The sequence below is a fragment of the Myodes glareolus genome, chromosome 9 (assembly GCF_982192425.1).
Source record: "Myodes glareolus chromosome 9, mMyoGla1.1, whole genome shotgun sequence".
NCBI classification, from domain to species: domain Eukaryota; kingdom Metazoa; phylum Chordata; class Mammalia; order Rodentia; family Cricetidae; genus Myodes; species Myodes glareolus.
This window is the reverse complement of record NC_142034.1, coordinates 34,496,669-34,511,792: the sequence shown is the minus strand read 5'-3', so window position 1 is coordinate 34,511,792 and position 15,124 is coordinate 34,496,669. Positions and strand designations below refer to the sequence as shown.

Genomic DNA, 15,124 nt, shown 5'->3' with positions numbered 1-15,124 from the left:
TCTCTGTGATAGTTAATTTATTGTCAACTTGATTGGGTTAATAAACACCTGGGGTATTATTGAGGTGCACCTTTGGCTAATATGAGGAAGTTTTCAGAGGATGACTCTCTGGGAACATGGGTGGCACCATCCCGTGAGCTGGGGGGGAGTCCTCAACTGAATAAAGGGAAGAAGGAGAAAGCCAGACGAGTCCTATTGCTTCTCCTCTGCTTGTTGGTTTGTAGATAAGCGGCCATGATGGACTGGGCTCCTCTGAACTGTGAGCCAAAAGAAGCCCTCCCCGGAAGTTGCTTTTTGCAGGTGTTTGATTACAGCAAAGATATGAATAATTAATATACCTCCTTTACTTCACATGTTATATATTATATAGCTGACATTTTAAAAGGTACAAACTCCAGACCCCCATGGGGCTGTTTTGATGATTCAGTGGTTAAGAATGCTGGCTGCTCTTCCAGAGGACCTTGATTCAATTCCCAGCACCCACTTGACAGCTTGCAACTACCTGAAACTTTAGTTTCAGGAAATTTAATGCCCTCCTCTGACGTTAATGGAAATCAGGTATGCATGTCATACACAGGCATATATGCAGACTCAATACCAATACATATAAATATTTTTTAAAAAAAGATACTCCTGCCTTATCCTTTTTCTTTTATTTGAAAGTTCCTCATTTTGTGTTTGCTTGACATTTCCTCATGACATTCTTCACTGTTACCTGGAATGCTTCATGGACAATGTCCCCAGGGTATCACATCTGAAAGCACAAGATGTCCCTCTGACCCACAGAACTGACATTAATTCTAATAGAATACTTCCTAGTTCTCTCTCTCTGTCTTTCTGTTTCTGTCTCTCTTCCTCTCTTCCCACAATTAATAAGCATTGTGAGTTGAGGCCCCATGTTGGGGCGATATCTGTCGGGGTCCTTCCTCGAAGGGGTTCTTATGTTTCAGGGTGGAACATGTAGATTAGAAATATTAGATAGGAGGAACAGAGATATGAAAAAAAGGGACAGAGACACAGAGTAGAACCCACAGGGCAATCCAGTGAATACTGAATTTGTCCCACATTTCTTTTCCATATGCTTATATACCCCAATCCAAAAGCAGGGAAAGGAGAGCAAAAAACTGCTTTCCCATGATACAAAGAACAAACAGAGTGATTACCTGCTTCAATACCTGAAACATCAAGCTACTATATTTATTCTGAGTTAAACATTCTGTTGTTAAGACAGGACGTGCAACAACCACACCTTAGACCAAGCATCCTGTAGGCAGTCACTTCCTGGGTCAAACCTCCTATCATATCCTTGAAGGAGCAGGAATAGGCTTGAATTCTCTGATCTTTGGTCAAGGTGGAATGAATCCACTTCTGTGGGCCATCTCAATACCCAAAACACCAAGTAACCACACTCTATATCAAAGTATCTTGTCTGCAGCCACAACTTAAGTCAGCCCTCTTGTCTGAAAGAGTAAGAGAAGGCTTAAATTCTGTGACCTTTCATCAAGGTGGAGCGGACACACCTCTGTGGACCCCTACAGGTTAGGACTGTTCAAGCTTCTACCCTTCCTCAGGATTTCCCCTCTGGATTCACACACATTGGTTTGATTCAGTCTTTACCATAATGAGCAAGGCATCTCTGCATGAGAGAGCGAGGAAGAGCCCTATTGTGGTGGTGCGTCTGTCTGTGATCCCATCACTCGGGAGGTGGAAGCAATTAGAAGAAAACACTCATCCAGGATCCACACATAATGAATCAGTGCTCCTCCTCCTCCTTCCAGGCTCAGCTCAGAGCCCTGGGAAGCAGCCTCAGGTGGGAGGTCAACTCCTCCATACTGATTGTCACCAGTAATGTGACACATCCCTTCAAGCCAACAGACTTGAACTGTGCCGTGGAGCAAAAGGAGCAAGCCCTGCAGGCTGAATGTGGGGGCTGCTGAGGACCCCAGGACCCCAGTTCTGCCATCTTTTCAGGTTTCTCCTGTTCCAAGAGACTTAGCTCTGACTCAGGAAGGAGAGGGTTTCTCTCTCCTTCTCTCGCTTCTCTCCTACCTTCCCCCATCTCCAGGGTCTCACCATACAGCCTGAGCTGACCCCCACTGTGTCGTCCAGACTGGCCTCAAACTCCCAGGAATTCTCCTGTCACTGGCAGAGTTACCTTTATTCCTGACCCTGGTTTGGTTTCTTTTAAGAACTGCCTGATGAGTGAGCCCTCCCTCAAAGCCGTCACTCAAGCAACTACTGCTTTGGAGCGATGTTGGACAACCTAAGTGAGGCTCTTCCACAAAAGAACAAGACATTTTTTCCACTCCCACTCGTGCTCAAGGACCAGTGAGGAAGGGCCAGGAAGAGAGAATGGGAGACATCTGTTTCCCTCTGCGAAGGAAGGCTCCTTCCCCAGAATGACACAGTACCTGCAGCAGCTGCTCGCCAAGTCTCACTCAGGGATGTTCATTCACCCACTCCACTCTCCTCAGTCTTCTCCCTCCCTTCCTCCCTCCCTCCCTCCCTCCCTCCCTCCCTCCCTCCCTCCCTCCCTCCCCACCCCCTCTCTTTCCTTTTTTCTGAGACATGTTCTCATGTACCTCAGGCTGGCCTCAAATTTGCTATGTATAGCCAAGGAGCACCTTGACTTTTCTTCCTCAGAGTAAGAATGACAATAAGCAAAACAGGCATCTGTGGTTGACAACGTTGGTGGCACCTACTTCCGGGTCATCGAACAGCGAGTTACCTGTGTGGCAGCCAGCACAAAAGCTTTGTGTGCTTGCTCTTCACGTTGCTGTTGTTATCAGCAGAGGTGCGGCGGAGTGCTGGATTCTGGAGTCGGGTACAAGTCTACTTTGCTCTAGGATTTCAGATGATGGATTTGATCTCCCTGTATCTCAGTTCCCTGTAAAGACTGAGATACAGTCTTTACAGACTGTATCTTCCCCCCCCTCGCACCCCCAGCCCACCCAGGAGATTAATTTACATATGCCTAAGTGCTTAAAATGGAGCCAGATACACTGTAAATGTTCAAGAAACATCAGGACCAGCAAGATGGCTAAAATTGGCCTCTGACCTCCACATAGACATCATGACACACATGCATGCAGGTACTCAGTCATACAAACACATATATGCACACACACAATAAATAAATGACATTTAAAAGCCCTTAGAAAAGAAACCAAAAGCTTATCCCTCGCAATTCCTATTTCCAAGTTATTGAGACAGAGGTATCCTCTTTGCCATTTTAGAGATTATGAAAACAGAGTCAGGCCTGGAGAGACGATTCAGTGGTTAAGAGCACTGACTACTCTTCCAGAGGACCTGGGTTCAGTTCCCAGCACCTACATGGCAGCTCACAACTGTCTGTAACTCCAGTTCCAGGTACAGACCTGCTTGCAGGGAAAATGTCAACACACATGAAATATAAATAAATCCTTAAAAAATATTTAAATGAAAAAGAAATAAAACGAGGTTGCGTCATTCAGCAAGGAGGCGGTACAGCAAAGATTCACCTGGACCTTGGCCTACCAACGCTTTGCCACTAATATCCTGGGGGAGTATGGGAGGCTCAGGATGTACAAGCCAGGCAGAGCCTCCCCACCTAGAGGACCCGCAAGCTTTCCTCTTGAATCTGTGAATTATTTGTAGCAAATATATACATTATATATATATACATATATATATTATTTGTTCAAGACAGGGTTTCTCTGTGTAACCCTGGCTGTCCTGGAACTCGCTCTGTAGACCAGACTGACCTCAAACGCAGAGATCCTCCTGCCTCCCTGCCTCCCAAGTGCTGCGACTAAAGGCCTGCGCCACCACGACCTGGCCAATTCCTGTTAATTTTAAATTCTTCCTCTTCTTCAAAAGAAATGCCTCATCCACACCAGATCTACAGTCAATCCTTGGTTCCATGTTCGAGGCCATTCCCTGTCACGCTCTCTGAACGTTTCCAGATCGACCTTGATGTTCACCAGCTTTCACCACCCCCGACACATGCCGTCCACCCCACGTGTCATCTAACCAGAATGCAGGCTCGCTTGTAATCAGAGGTTCCCCAGTCACTCGCCTCTACGCCTTTACTCGCGTCATGCATGGGATGGAAATATTCTCAGGCCTACTTAGTCCTTTTTTTGGTCTCCCAAGGCTCAGCTGTATGTTAAAGCTTCTAAGGAGCCCTCATTGGACCTCCCCCAGCATAGCTACCCACTTCCTTCCTGTGCCCCCCACAGATATGCGTGCCACGTGTCATCAAGTGGCATACACTTTGTGGCATTAGTTACCAGCTACTTCACATCTGCCTTCCCCTTACAGTTAGTGACAATGTCAGCGACGAGTGCTGCGTGGGGTCTCAGGGTGGGCAAATGAGAGGAGAACAAAAGTGGGCACGAACCGAGTTGACACATCCTATGTTAAAACATAATTATAGGGGGGCCTAGAGGTGTGGCTTATTTGGGACAGTGCCTGGCAAGCATGAATAAGGGTCTGGTGTGATGGGGCTTACCTATAAGTCCTACACTGAGGATGCTGAAGCAGGAATATTGAAAGTTCAAGGCTGGGGCTGAAGAGATGGCTCTGGAGTTAAGAGCACTGGCTGTTCTTTCAGAGGGCCCGGGTTGAATCCCAGCACCCACAGCACAGCTCACAGCCGTCGTTAGCTCCAGTTCCAGGGGCTCTAACACCCTCACACAGACATTCATGCAGGCAAAAGAACAAATGCATATTCAATAAAAATAAATAAATTGCTGGGCAGTGGTGGCGCACGCCTTTAATCCCAGCACTTGGGAAGCAGAGTTAGTAAACTCTGTGAGTTCGAGACCATGGTCTATACAGTGGTCTATACCATGGTCTATACAATAAGTTACAGGACAGCCAGGGCTATACACAGAAAAACTGTCTTGAAAAAACCAAACTAGCTGAGCAGCAGTGGCGCACACCTTTAATCCCAGCACTCAGGAGGCAGAGGCAGGAGGATCTCTGAGAGTTCAAGGCCAGCCTGGTCTACAAGAGCTAGTTCCAGGACAGGTTCCAAAGCTATAGAGAAACTGTCTCGAAAAACCACACACACACACACACACACAAACCCCACAAAAACCAAAAGCTAACTAAATAAATAAATCATTAATTTAAAATAAAAATATAGAAGTTCAATATTATCCTTGACTACATATTAAGTTTGATGCCAGTCTAGGCTACATGAGACCTTGTCTTGAAGAATAAAAATACAATTATAGAGAAAATTTTATTTAGGTTTCTTCTCCTTTCTTTTAATAGTGATGACTTGGTTTTTGTTGTTGTCTGAGGTCTCCTCACCTGCCTCTAATATTATACTAATGATTTATTAAAACTGTATGTTTGACAGGCAGCGGTGGTACATATCTTTAATTCTGACTCTTGGAGGCAGAGGCAGGCAGATCTCTGTGAGTTCGAGGCTAGTCTGGTCTACAAAGCAAGTTCCAGGATAGTCAGGACTGTTACACAGAGAAACTCTGCCTTAAAAAAATATATCACGCCGGGCAGTGGTGGTGCACGCTTTTAATCTCAGCACTTGGGAGGCAGAGGCAGATGGATCTCTGTGAGCTCGAGGCTAGCCTGGTCTACAAGAGCTAGCTCCAAGACAGACTCCAAAGCTACAGAGAAACCCTGTCACAAAACAACAACAACAACAACAAAACCAAAAGAACAACAACCAAAAAAAAAAAACCAAACCAAACAAACAAACAAAAACAAAAGCTGGGCTCTGATGATACACGCCTTTAATTCTAGCACTTGGGAGGCTGGGAGGCAGAGGCAGGCAGATCTCTGTGAGTTCAAGGCCAGTGTGGTCTACAAGAGCTAGTTCCAGGACAGACTCCAAAGCTATAGAGAAACCCTGACTTGGAGAAAAAAAGAAAGAAAGAAAAAACAAAAAACAAAACAACAACAACCTGTATGTTCAAGGTCAGACATGGTGGTGCACACTTTTAATCCCACCACCCAAGAGGTAGAGGCAGGTGGATTTCTGTGAGTTGGAGGTGAACCTGGTCTGCATAGCAATTCTAGAATAGCTAGAGCTTCGTGGAGAGACTCCATAGGGGCGCGAGCGGGAGAGGGGAGAAGAAAAGAAAAGTTAAATGTGTGTTAAAAACATGTGTGGTGACATGACCTGTAACCCCAGCACTCGGGAGGCTGAGGCAGGAGGCCCGTGAGTTGCTAGTCTTCTCTGCTGTGTCAGAGCTAACTAGAAGAAAATGAATGGGGTCATCTTGCAGTGAGTCTTTTGTGCATTTTTCTCTCAAAATATTAGATCAGAATGTTCTAGACATTAAGCACACTCTGAGACCAGTTTTAATGGTTACATGGGCTTCCTCATGCATTACTAATCTCCACCCCCAGGCTTTGCAGAGAACTAACTGGACAGCCTGTGTGTAAGGGGGGGCAGAACCCAGGGGTTAGCTTTGTTGCCAATCAATACAAAAGCACAAGGTTTTTGTCAGGCATGTTTTGGGACTGGAAAGATGGCTTAGTGGTTAAGAGCACTTACTTCTGTTCCATAGAACCGGAATTCAGTTTCTGGATCCCACATTGGGTGGCTTTTGGCAGCTTATAACCTTTTGTAATCAGCCACAAGGGACCCCTTCTGTCCTCTGAGGACGCCTATTCCCATGTGACATATTCTCTCACAGGAACACAAAACTAACTAACTAACTAACTAACTAACTAACTAACTAACTAACTAACTAAATCTTAGGAGAAAACCTCCAAAGCTAGCTATGCCTCATGCACCCATTAAGAAGTTATTCCTGCTGGGCGGTGGTAGCGCACACCTTTAATCCCAGCGCTCAGGAGGCGGAGACAGGCAGATTTCTGTTATTTGGAAGCCAACCTTGTTTACAAAGCAAGTTCCAGGACAGGTGCCAAAGCTACAGAGAAACTCTGTCTTAAAAAGAAAAAGAAATTATTCCTGAGCCAGGCATGGTGTCAGGTGACTTTAATCCCAGCACTCAGAAAGCAGAGGCAATCAGATTCTGTGAGTTCAAAACCAATCAATGCTACATAGGGAGATCTGACTCAAAAAACAAACAAAAAAAATTGGAAATGATAACACACAACTTCGATTTCAGTGCTCAGAGGCAGAGGCAGGAGGATCTCTGTGAGCTCTAAGCCAGCCTGGTCTATATAATGAGTTCCAGGACAGCCAGAGCTACACAAAGAAACCCTGTCTTCAAAACAACAAAACAGAACAGAACTGTTCTTAGGTGAACAGTTACTCTCTCTTGGGGACTAGCCAGGCCGGTGGTCCGAGAGGGACAGAGGGAGTGATGGACACACGTCCCCTACCTTTTAGGAACTCTGCAGAAACTAACTACACTGCTGCTGGGCTTTTCAGGATCTAGGCTGTCTAGCTGGGTTCACGGACAACCAGGGAGGCATGTGTCACGTGTGGGGAGGTGATGAAGCTCTTACAGTACTTTTTAGACATGAGATTAGCACCCTTCCAGTTATCCACTTAGTTATTATTTCCTGAAAGGCATACCCCCTCACTGTCCTCGCCTTTTTTAGATACTGCTTCTTTGATTCAAATCAAGTGATGTCACCGGGGCTTGACGTGTCTCCTTTAGTTTCTTCCAACTGTAGAAGGACATGGAATTACCCAGATGGCCAAGTGGTTACCTCCCCTTCTGACCTACCACAGGCTTTGTTAATGGGTCTCCTGGGGGTGGGGACAACACGGTCACTTCCGAAGCCACAGCTGCTTGCTCTTGTGCACTGTCAGTGTCTCGACTTTAGCCCTGAGCTAGAGAAAGCCGACAGGTGAAGCATACTGTCTTCCCTTGGAGCCCTGCTGTCGGGCAACAACTCTCCATCAGCCTCATCCTTACAGTGCAGAATGAAACATACCCCAGTGGCCTGAGCTTAGCATGGGCAGAGTCTAGGAAAAGGCTCCCATCATTGCCCCCACCGCCACCCTGCTGTTCTAGGGAGCAGCAAGCCTCGGGAGTTGGTTCCAGCACAGGCTGGTGGGTGGGAGGAGGACAGGAAGGGGAACAATGGAAAGACACCTGCAAAGAGCTTCTCTGTGGAGGAGTCAGCCTTCTGTTCTCGGAACAAATACCTAACACAATCACCTTACAAAGGGAAGGTTACCTTTGACTCGGTTTACCAGGTTTCAGTCAGTGATGGTGGTTTTGGGTCGAGGGACATCGACACATGTGTATCTCTCAAGGATGCTTTCTGAGAGGACGAACATATATAGGACAGTGACTTGGAGGGAAAGACCCGTGCAGCTCAAAAGTGAATGAGAGGAAAGAATGCACGCTAGCTTTTCCGTCTTTCTGAGCAGGTGTGTCTGTTGCTGTTGCCGAGCTCAGACACCAGCCTCAGGTCTTTCAGCGCTACTGGGTTCTCGACTTCTCCAGTTTGCATGTGACCATTTTTGAACTATCCAATTGCTATTATGTAAACTAACCTGATACACCCTCCTTTCTGAAAATTATTTTATTTTTATTTTTGGTTTTTCAAGACAGCGTTTCTCGGGTTGGAGAGATGGCTCAAAGGTTAAGAGCATTGCCTGCTCTTCCAAAGGTCCTGAGTTCAATTCCCAGCAACCACATGGTGGCTCACAACCATCTGTAATGGGGTCTGGTGCCCTCTTCTACCCTGTAGACATACACACAGACAGAATATTGTATACGTAATAAATAAATATTAAAAAAAAGACAGCGTTTCTCTGTGTAGCCCTAGCAGTCCTGGAACTCACTATGTAGAGAGGGTTGGTCTCACACCCCAAGATCCATCTGCATCCCAAGGACTGGGTTTAAACTCATGCACCAACATGTCTAGCTCATAAATCCCCTTTTATGATATGTTACGTAATATATAGTAATACATATACATATTCTATTGATCCTGTTCCTCTAGAGCCTATTTCTTACACTGTAGGTCACAGCCCCAGATTGGGTTACTTAACTGAATGTGAGGGCTACAAAGTCTTTTGGTAAGAGTAAAAAGCTTCTGAATGCAAAATGACCCCAAATTAAATTGAAATCAAACACTTAATGAACCTGAGATTTTTTTCTGGCAGCATACATCCATGTTGCATCCATGACTTCACTGTGGATTTGGTTCTGAACATACAACACACACATTTTACACTACATATGCCATCACATCATAAAAAAAAAAATTCAGGTAACAATGACAGAAACACCCTGGCTCAAATTCTAGCCTATTATATGTTATGAATGGCAGTATTTTTAATGTATTTGCAAAGCTTTCTGCTTTTATAGAAACAAAACAGTTTTTTTAGGGGAGAATGTTTTAAGACAGGATTTCTCTGTGTGTAGCTCTGACTGTCCTAGAACTCACTTTGTGAACCAGGCTAGACTTGAATTCACAGAGCTCTGGGCTCTGTCTCCTGCGTGCTGGGATTAAAGGCATTTGCAACCACTGCCCAGCAACAAAACAACTTAATTATAGAAAACAAGGAATTTTAATATTTCCCCATAGCCATTCCCCAGCATGGATCAAATTATTGTATTTGTTAGTGTTTGATTTTTAAAATTGCTGTTTGTGTTGGTGACTTGACTTTCATAAAGAGTATTAAATGAAGCCAGGAATAGTGGCACAGGCCCTTAATTCCAGCACCCGTGAGGCAGAAGTAGATGGATTTCTATGAGTTTGAGGTCAGCCTTATCTACATAGTGATTTTGGGACACCCAGGGGTACATAGTTGAGACCCTGTCTCAAAAGATTGTTAAGTGAATTTTGGCTTGGGATTAGAACAGATTCTAGCAGTTTTTGAAATGGTCCTAAACATACCTTACCAAGTTGTACTATGTATTTATCTGGAGTGATATTCTCAGCATTGATGATTATAAAATCAATATACCAAATCTGAAAGCCATTGAAGATGTTCTACATCCTGCAATGTCAAATATTCAGCTAAGATTTAATTTTTTATGTAAAGACAATCAAACACATAGATCTCATTAGTATGCAAATTTGCTTTCACCTTTAACAAATGGTAAAAATTATGTGCATACCAAAAATCATTTTAAAAATATTTTATTAGTTATTAACAGTAAACATTTGATTTGTGTAACTATTTTATATAACTACATACTTAGAGTCATGTAAAAAATTTCTCGAGCAAAAGGGGTCAAGAGTTTAAGAAATCTTGCTCTAGAGAGCCCTTGTAACATGAGGGCCTGCTTGTTGGGGTTTCTGTCCTGCCCAGTTCCCACAGCCAGTAAATCCCAAAGAAAATCATACAGAGAGGTCTACATAAGTTATAAACTGATTGGCCCATTAGCTCAGGCTTCTTATTAACTCTTATAACTTATATTAACCCATTATTCTTGTCTATCTTCCTTATGTGTCTGGGCAGGACTGCGGAGGAAGCTTCCTTCTTCCCAGAATACATCTGTTCTCATTGCTCTGCCTCTACTTCCTGTCTTGTTGCCCGCCTATACTTCCTGCCTGGCTACTGACTAATCAACATTTATTTAAAACATAATTGACAGAATACAATTGTCCTGCACCAAGCCCTGACTAACACACAGTCCATGGTCAATGTGCCCCATTGCTTTAGGGCCCATGAAAAGGCAACACATCATGGCAGGGGCATGAGTAGGGCAAAACTGCTCATCCTTTGGATGGGGGTGAAAGGGAAGAGGGAGGGGCTAGGTACCTTTAAGGTATCTTTAAGGTCATGGGAAGACCTCACCATGCTCCACCTCCTAAATATGCTAACACTAGGGACCAAGGTTTTCATACAGAGGTTTTTGGATAACATTCCAGATCTGAACTGGAACAGAGGGATGGGGAGTTACCTACCGCTTTCAACAGGGAACACTGCCAAATCTAGCTTCAGAACAGGGGTTAAGAGCACTGACTGCTCTTCCAGAGGACCCAGGTTCAATTCCCAGCACCCACATGGCAGCTCACAACTGTCTGAAAATCCGGTTCCAGGGGACCTGACACCTTCACATCAATGCACATAAAATAAAAAAAGATAAATAAATCATAAAATTAAAAAAAAAAAAAGAACAGCCGTTGCTAGCACTGGGGAGGATGGTTGATGGGCAGAGCCCTGGTGGCAAAGTCTGAATCAGGGCAGAGCAAGGGTATTCCAAATAAATTCAGAAAGTGAAAAGCCCTGAGATTACTTTTGGGGTTGCCTGTGAATTCATAGCCCAGTGAATGAAATGTGTCTTTATCCAGGACAGAAACTTCAGCAAAAGAAAATGGAGGGATGCTGGCTATATTTGAAAGGGAAGTAAGTGACCATGGTACAGTCTGTCCAATAGCAGCTGTGTATTCTATACAGTAGACTCAAGAAGAGAGAGGTGCAGAGACAGGCAGGTCATTTACCCAGCGTCTTAGTCAGGGTTACTGTTGCTGTGATGAACCACCATAACCGAAAGCAACTTGGGGAGGAAAGGGTTGATTTGGCTGACACTTCCACACTGTAGAAGTCAGGGCAGAAACTCAAACAGGGCAAGAACCTGGAGGCAGGAGCTGATGAAGAGGCCATAGTGTGTGTGTGTGTGTGTACGCACATGCATACATGCATGCATTCCTGTACATGCTTTTTGACTTGCTCTTCAAGGCTTGCTTAGCCTGCTTTTAGAATCCAGGACGCCCAGGGATGGTCCTCCCACACAAACCACCAGTTTAGAAAATGTTCTATAGTCTTGCTTACAGGCCGATACTAAGAAGACATTTTCTCAACTAAGGCTCCCTCCTCTTTGATAACTCTAGCTGTATCAAGTTGACATAAAACTAGCCAGCACACCAAGTCCTCTTGAGAGCAGACGAAGGAATGTACTTATACCAACACTAGCAGTTACTGAACAGGTAGCATGCCAAGAGCTGTTCTGTGTACTTCAGAATGCGTGGGCTGATTGCATCCTCGCCACAGTCCTTTGAAGTAAATGAGAGGGGCTGGAGAGATGGCTCTGTGGTTAAGGGAACTGGTTGTTCTTCCAGAGGACCTGGGTTTGCTTCCCAGTGCCCACATGGTGGCCCACAACCATCTCTAACTCCAGTTCCAGGGTATCTGATGCTCTCTTTAGGCACACATGTGGTGCACAGACAAACATGCAGGTAAAACACCCAAATACATACAATAAAATAAAATGAAGTAGACCTTAGTTAATACAAGGAAAGAAAATGAGGCACAGAAAGCATTAAGCGCCTGGCCTAAAGTCATGTTGCCTGTCAAAGAAACCCTGAGGGCTGGTGAAGTTCTGCTCTTCACCTCTGTGAGCACATCCTGGGGAACAGAGTTTGTCGGAAGAGCAGAGCGGGAAGGAAAGGAGTGCTAGAGAAGGCTGCTGGAGAAATGTGGGGGTACGTGGGAAAATCTTGTGAAACTGGGAATCCATTGGGCGGGAGTGATCTCAGAGAAGCCTGAATAGCATCTGGGGCTGCCTCAGAGCCAAGAAGAGGGGTGAGCAGGAGGTTCATGGGTTTAGACAACCAGGTGCCTGCCAGGGCCTCCCACTGAGTGAAGCTCCTGGGATGACTGGGAAAGAAGGCCAGACCACAGGAAACCAAAGCCAGAATGAGGCTGGAAAAAAAGGAAAGAGATGTGTGTTTCCGATCTAGAGGAAGTCCGCTGTGAATGGGAGGCACTAACAGGGCAGAGACTTGTGGGCAGCACAGGATTGGGACATGATTGGTTTGAAAGGGGGGGCATCTCGCAGGGTTGGTAGGCTTGAAGCGAGGGAAGGGGAGTGGTGGAAAGCAAAAGGGGTCTCTCCCTCCAGCTGAGAAGAGCAGAGCACAGGGGCCTGAGCGGGGGTGGGGGTGGGGAGCAGCAGCTGTGAGAAGGAAGGACCCGGAGAAAGGGAAGGCAGAATGAACTATGGCTGGAAACCAACAGAATGCCCAGGAAAAAGTGGGTAGGGGCTGGGATGGTTAACCTCTGTGCAGGGGGTGGTATTCAGATGAGGGAGGCGTGGCTTTGAGGGGCTGCTAGGCTCTATGAAGTGTCCAAAGGACCTGCTACAGGGGACTCTAGGCAGACAGCAGATTTGAGGGGCTGGGTTGTAGGGGAGAGACCTGGCTTGGGCCTCTAGGTACTCTAGTGGTACGGGTGAGGGTGAGTGAGGTTGCTCTGGGGTATGAGAAGCAGAAGTGGGGGAGGGGAGCTGCTGAGAAAAAGCTTCCAGGACTCCAAAAGAAGAAGACATTAGTAAAAGCCCACAGACAGGGTGCTTCAAGGAGGACTGTCCATCACAACAACTGGCTTTGTTAACAACTTTAATGAAAAGACGCTCAAACATTTTATGAGCCATTCAAGGCATGTGCAAAACAGGAAAATCTCCAGACTGGGAGCTCCCCCATGCCCCAACTCCTGAAATGTCAAACCGACCAAGACAAATTAGAGGAAGATTGTGCCAGTAAGCAGAAAAGTGACAGCTGAACTTAACACTGTAGTATAAGGTGACATACTCAAAGGCATCATCAGACTTTATGGGTCAAGAGGATAAGTCCTGAGCTCTCGGCCACAACCGAGAGTCAGCAGAGCACTTGAGATTCAGAATCTGTAACCTGGGGTCTAGGAACCAGCTCGTGATTTTGAGTTTGAGGGTTCCCTAAAATCAGGTGAAGGGGCATGAGCAGAGGAACAAAAAGATTCTCAGAGGTGAGATTTCTCTCAGGGTATCCTCCGATTTCACCTCGCTGAAGAAATTACCCTTGACATGCAAATGATGGAAACACATTCGCAACTGGGGCCTTGGTTTGTGGTTTTTACCATCAGATGTTTCTGTGGGTGAGCACGTCGAGCCTTCTCAGCGAAGCTTGCTGATTGCAAGCCTTCAGAGGAGGAACGGGGCTGTTTCCAGGGCTCTCCACACACAAATGGGCAAGCTTTTCCAGTAGCAGAGTTTAATTCTCCAAAAGGTGTTGCAGGCCAAGATCTTAATGATTTGACCTTTATCAACTCTTTAGATTTCCCCCTAAGTAGCTCCACTTCAAAGCAGGACTTGGTAGTCATTCCCTGGGTCCCCTCTTTTCATCTCTAAATTAGTGCACAAAGCCAAACCACGTGGAAAAACAACCAAAGCTGATCGACCATTTATTAAACAGTTAATGGAAGCCCTTGTCCAGACTCAGAAGCCCCTCAAGTGACGGGGGATGTTGGGTAAAAATGATAGGTGGGTGGTGACGGCTAGGTGAATGGGCCGGGCCATGCCTTTGATTTCCCTCCCCCGACTCGACCATCTCCTCTGGTCTCGATATTAGATTTTACTTTCTTGCTTGAGCTTTAACTCCACAGAGCCGCCACTTCCCCACACTCCTGCTGTCCCAAGGCCCCAGAGGTTCCTGCGCTTTCTACCACCCTCACTCGGGGCTCCTGGTATGTGTCTGTAACCTCTCAGGCCAGCCTTGAGTTTAGGTCTCCCTCGTTCCCAGATCTCCCAAATCTCAGGTCTCCTAACCCAAACAACTCTTACGGTGCTCCTCAAGTTGGCATAGCCACACCCGGCCATAAAGGGAAGATCCGAGACTCCCCATTTAGTCTCCTTGGTCCTCTAGCGGAGCGGTCAGAGCAGATGGTGCGGGAATACACGCAGGAGCTTGACCTAATGCTCCCCAGATGCCTTTTCCCCACACCCCCCGTAACCGCGTTGGCCTCCTGATCCCTACTTCTGCTTCCCGATCTGGGGAGAGGGTCTGGGGGTGCCGCAGCCTGGGCCCCGGGCGCGCGCAGCCCCGCTCCTCCCCGCGCGGCCCCACTTGTGGCCTCGCCGGCAGCCGCGCAGGGACAGCTGCATTTCTCGCAGCCCGCCGCTAGGAAGCCGGCCTCGCCTCGCTTTCTCCGCCTCCCGGCGCCCAGCCGCGCCGCCGCGCCACTGAGCCGGGCCCGCAGCCGCCGCCACCGCCGCCACCGAGGGACCGCGCCCCTCCCCCGCCGCCCGGCCCCAGCGGCCCGCGGGAGCGGACGCGAGTGCGGTGCTCGGTAAGACCCCGATTCGCTCTCGCCGCCCCTACCGCGAGCTCGTGGGCGCCGCGCTCCACCCCGGCCCGGCGGCCCCACCTTCCCCGGGAGCATCGCCGAGGCGCGGCCGCCAGGGCCGAGCCGTCGCGAGTTTGAGTCCTCGCGCCGTGGCCACGGCTTCCCGGGAGCCCGCGCCTCCGC

General features: G+C 47.0%; 1 protein-coding gene across 1 annotated transcript in view; it reads left to right on the top strand.

Annotated features, from left to right (window-relative positions):
- Positions 1-14,795: 14,795 nt before the first annotated feature.
- Positions 14,796-15,124, top strand: part of Cuedc1 (CUE domain containing 1) — a 91,286-nt gene continuing 90,957 nt past the window's right edge. Inside the window, exon 1 of the mRNA XM_085695639.2 lies at positions 14,796-14,944. The gene's annotated coding sequence lies outside the window, so the exon portion shown is untranslated. The remainder of the gene's footprint in view (positions 14,945-15,124) is intronic.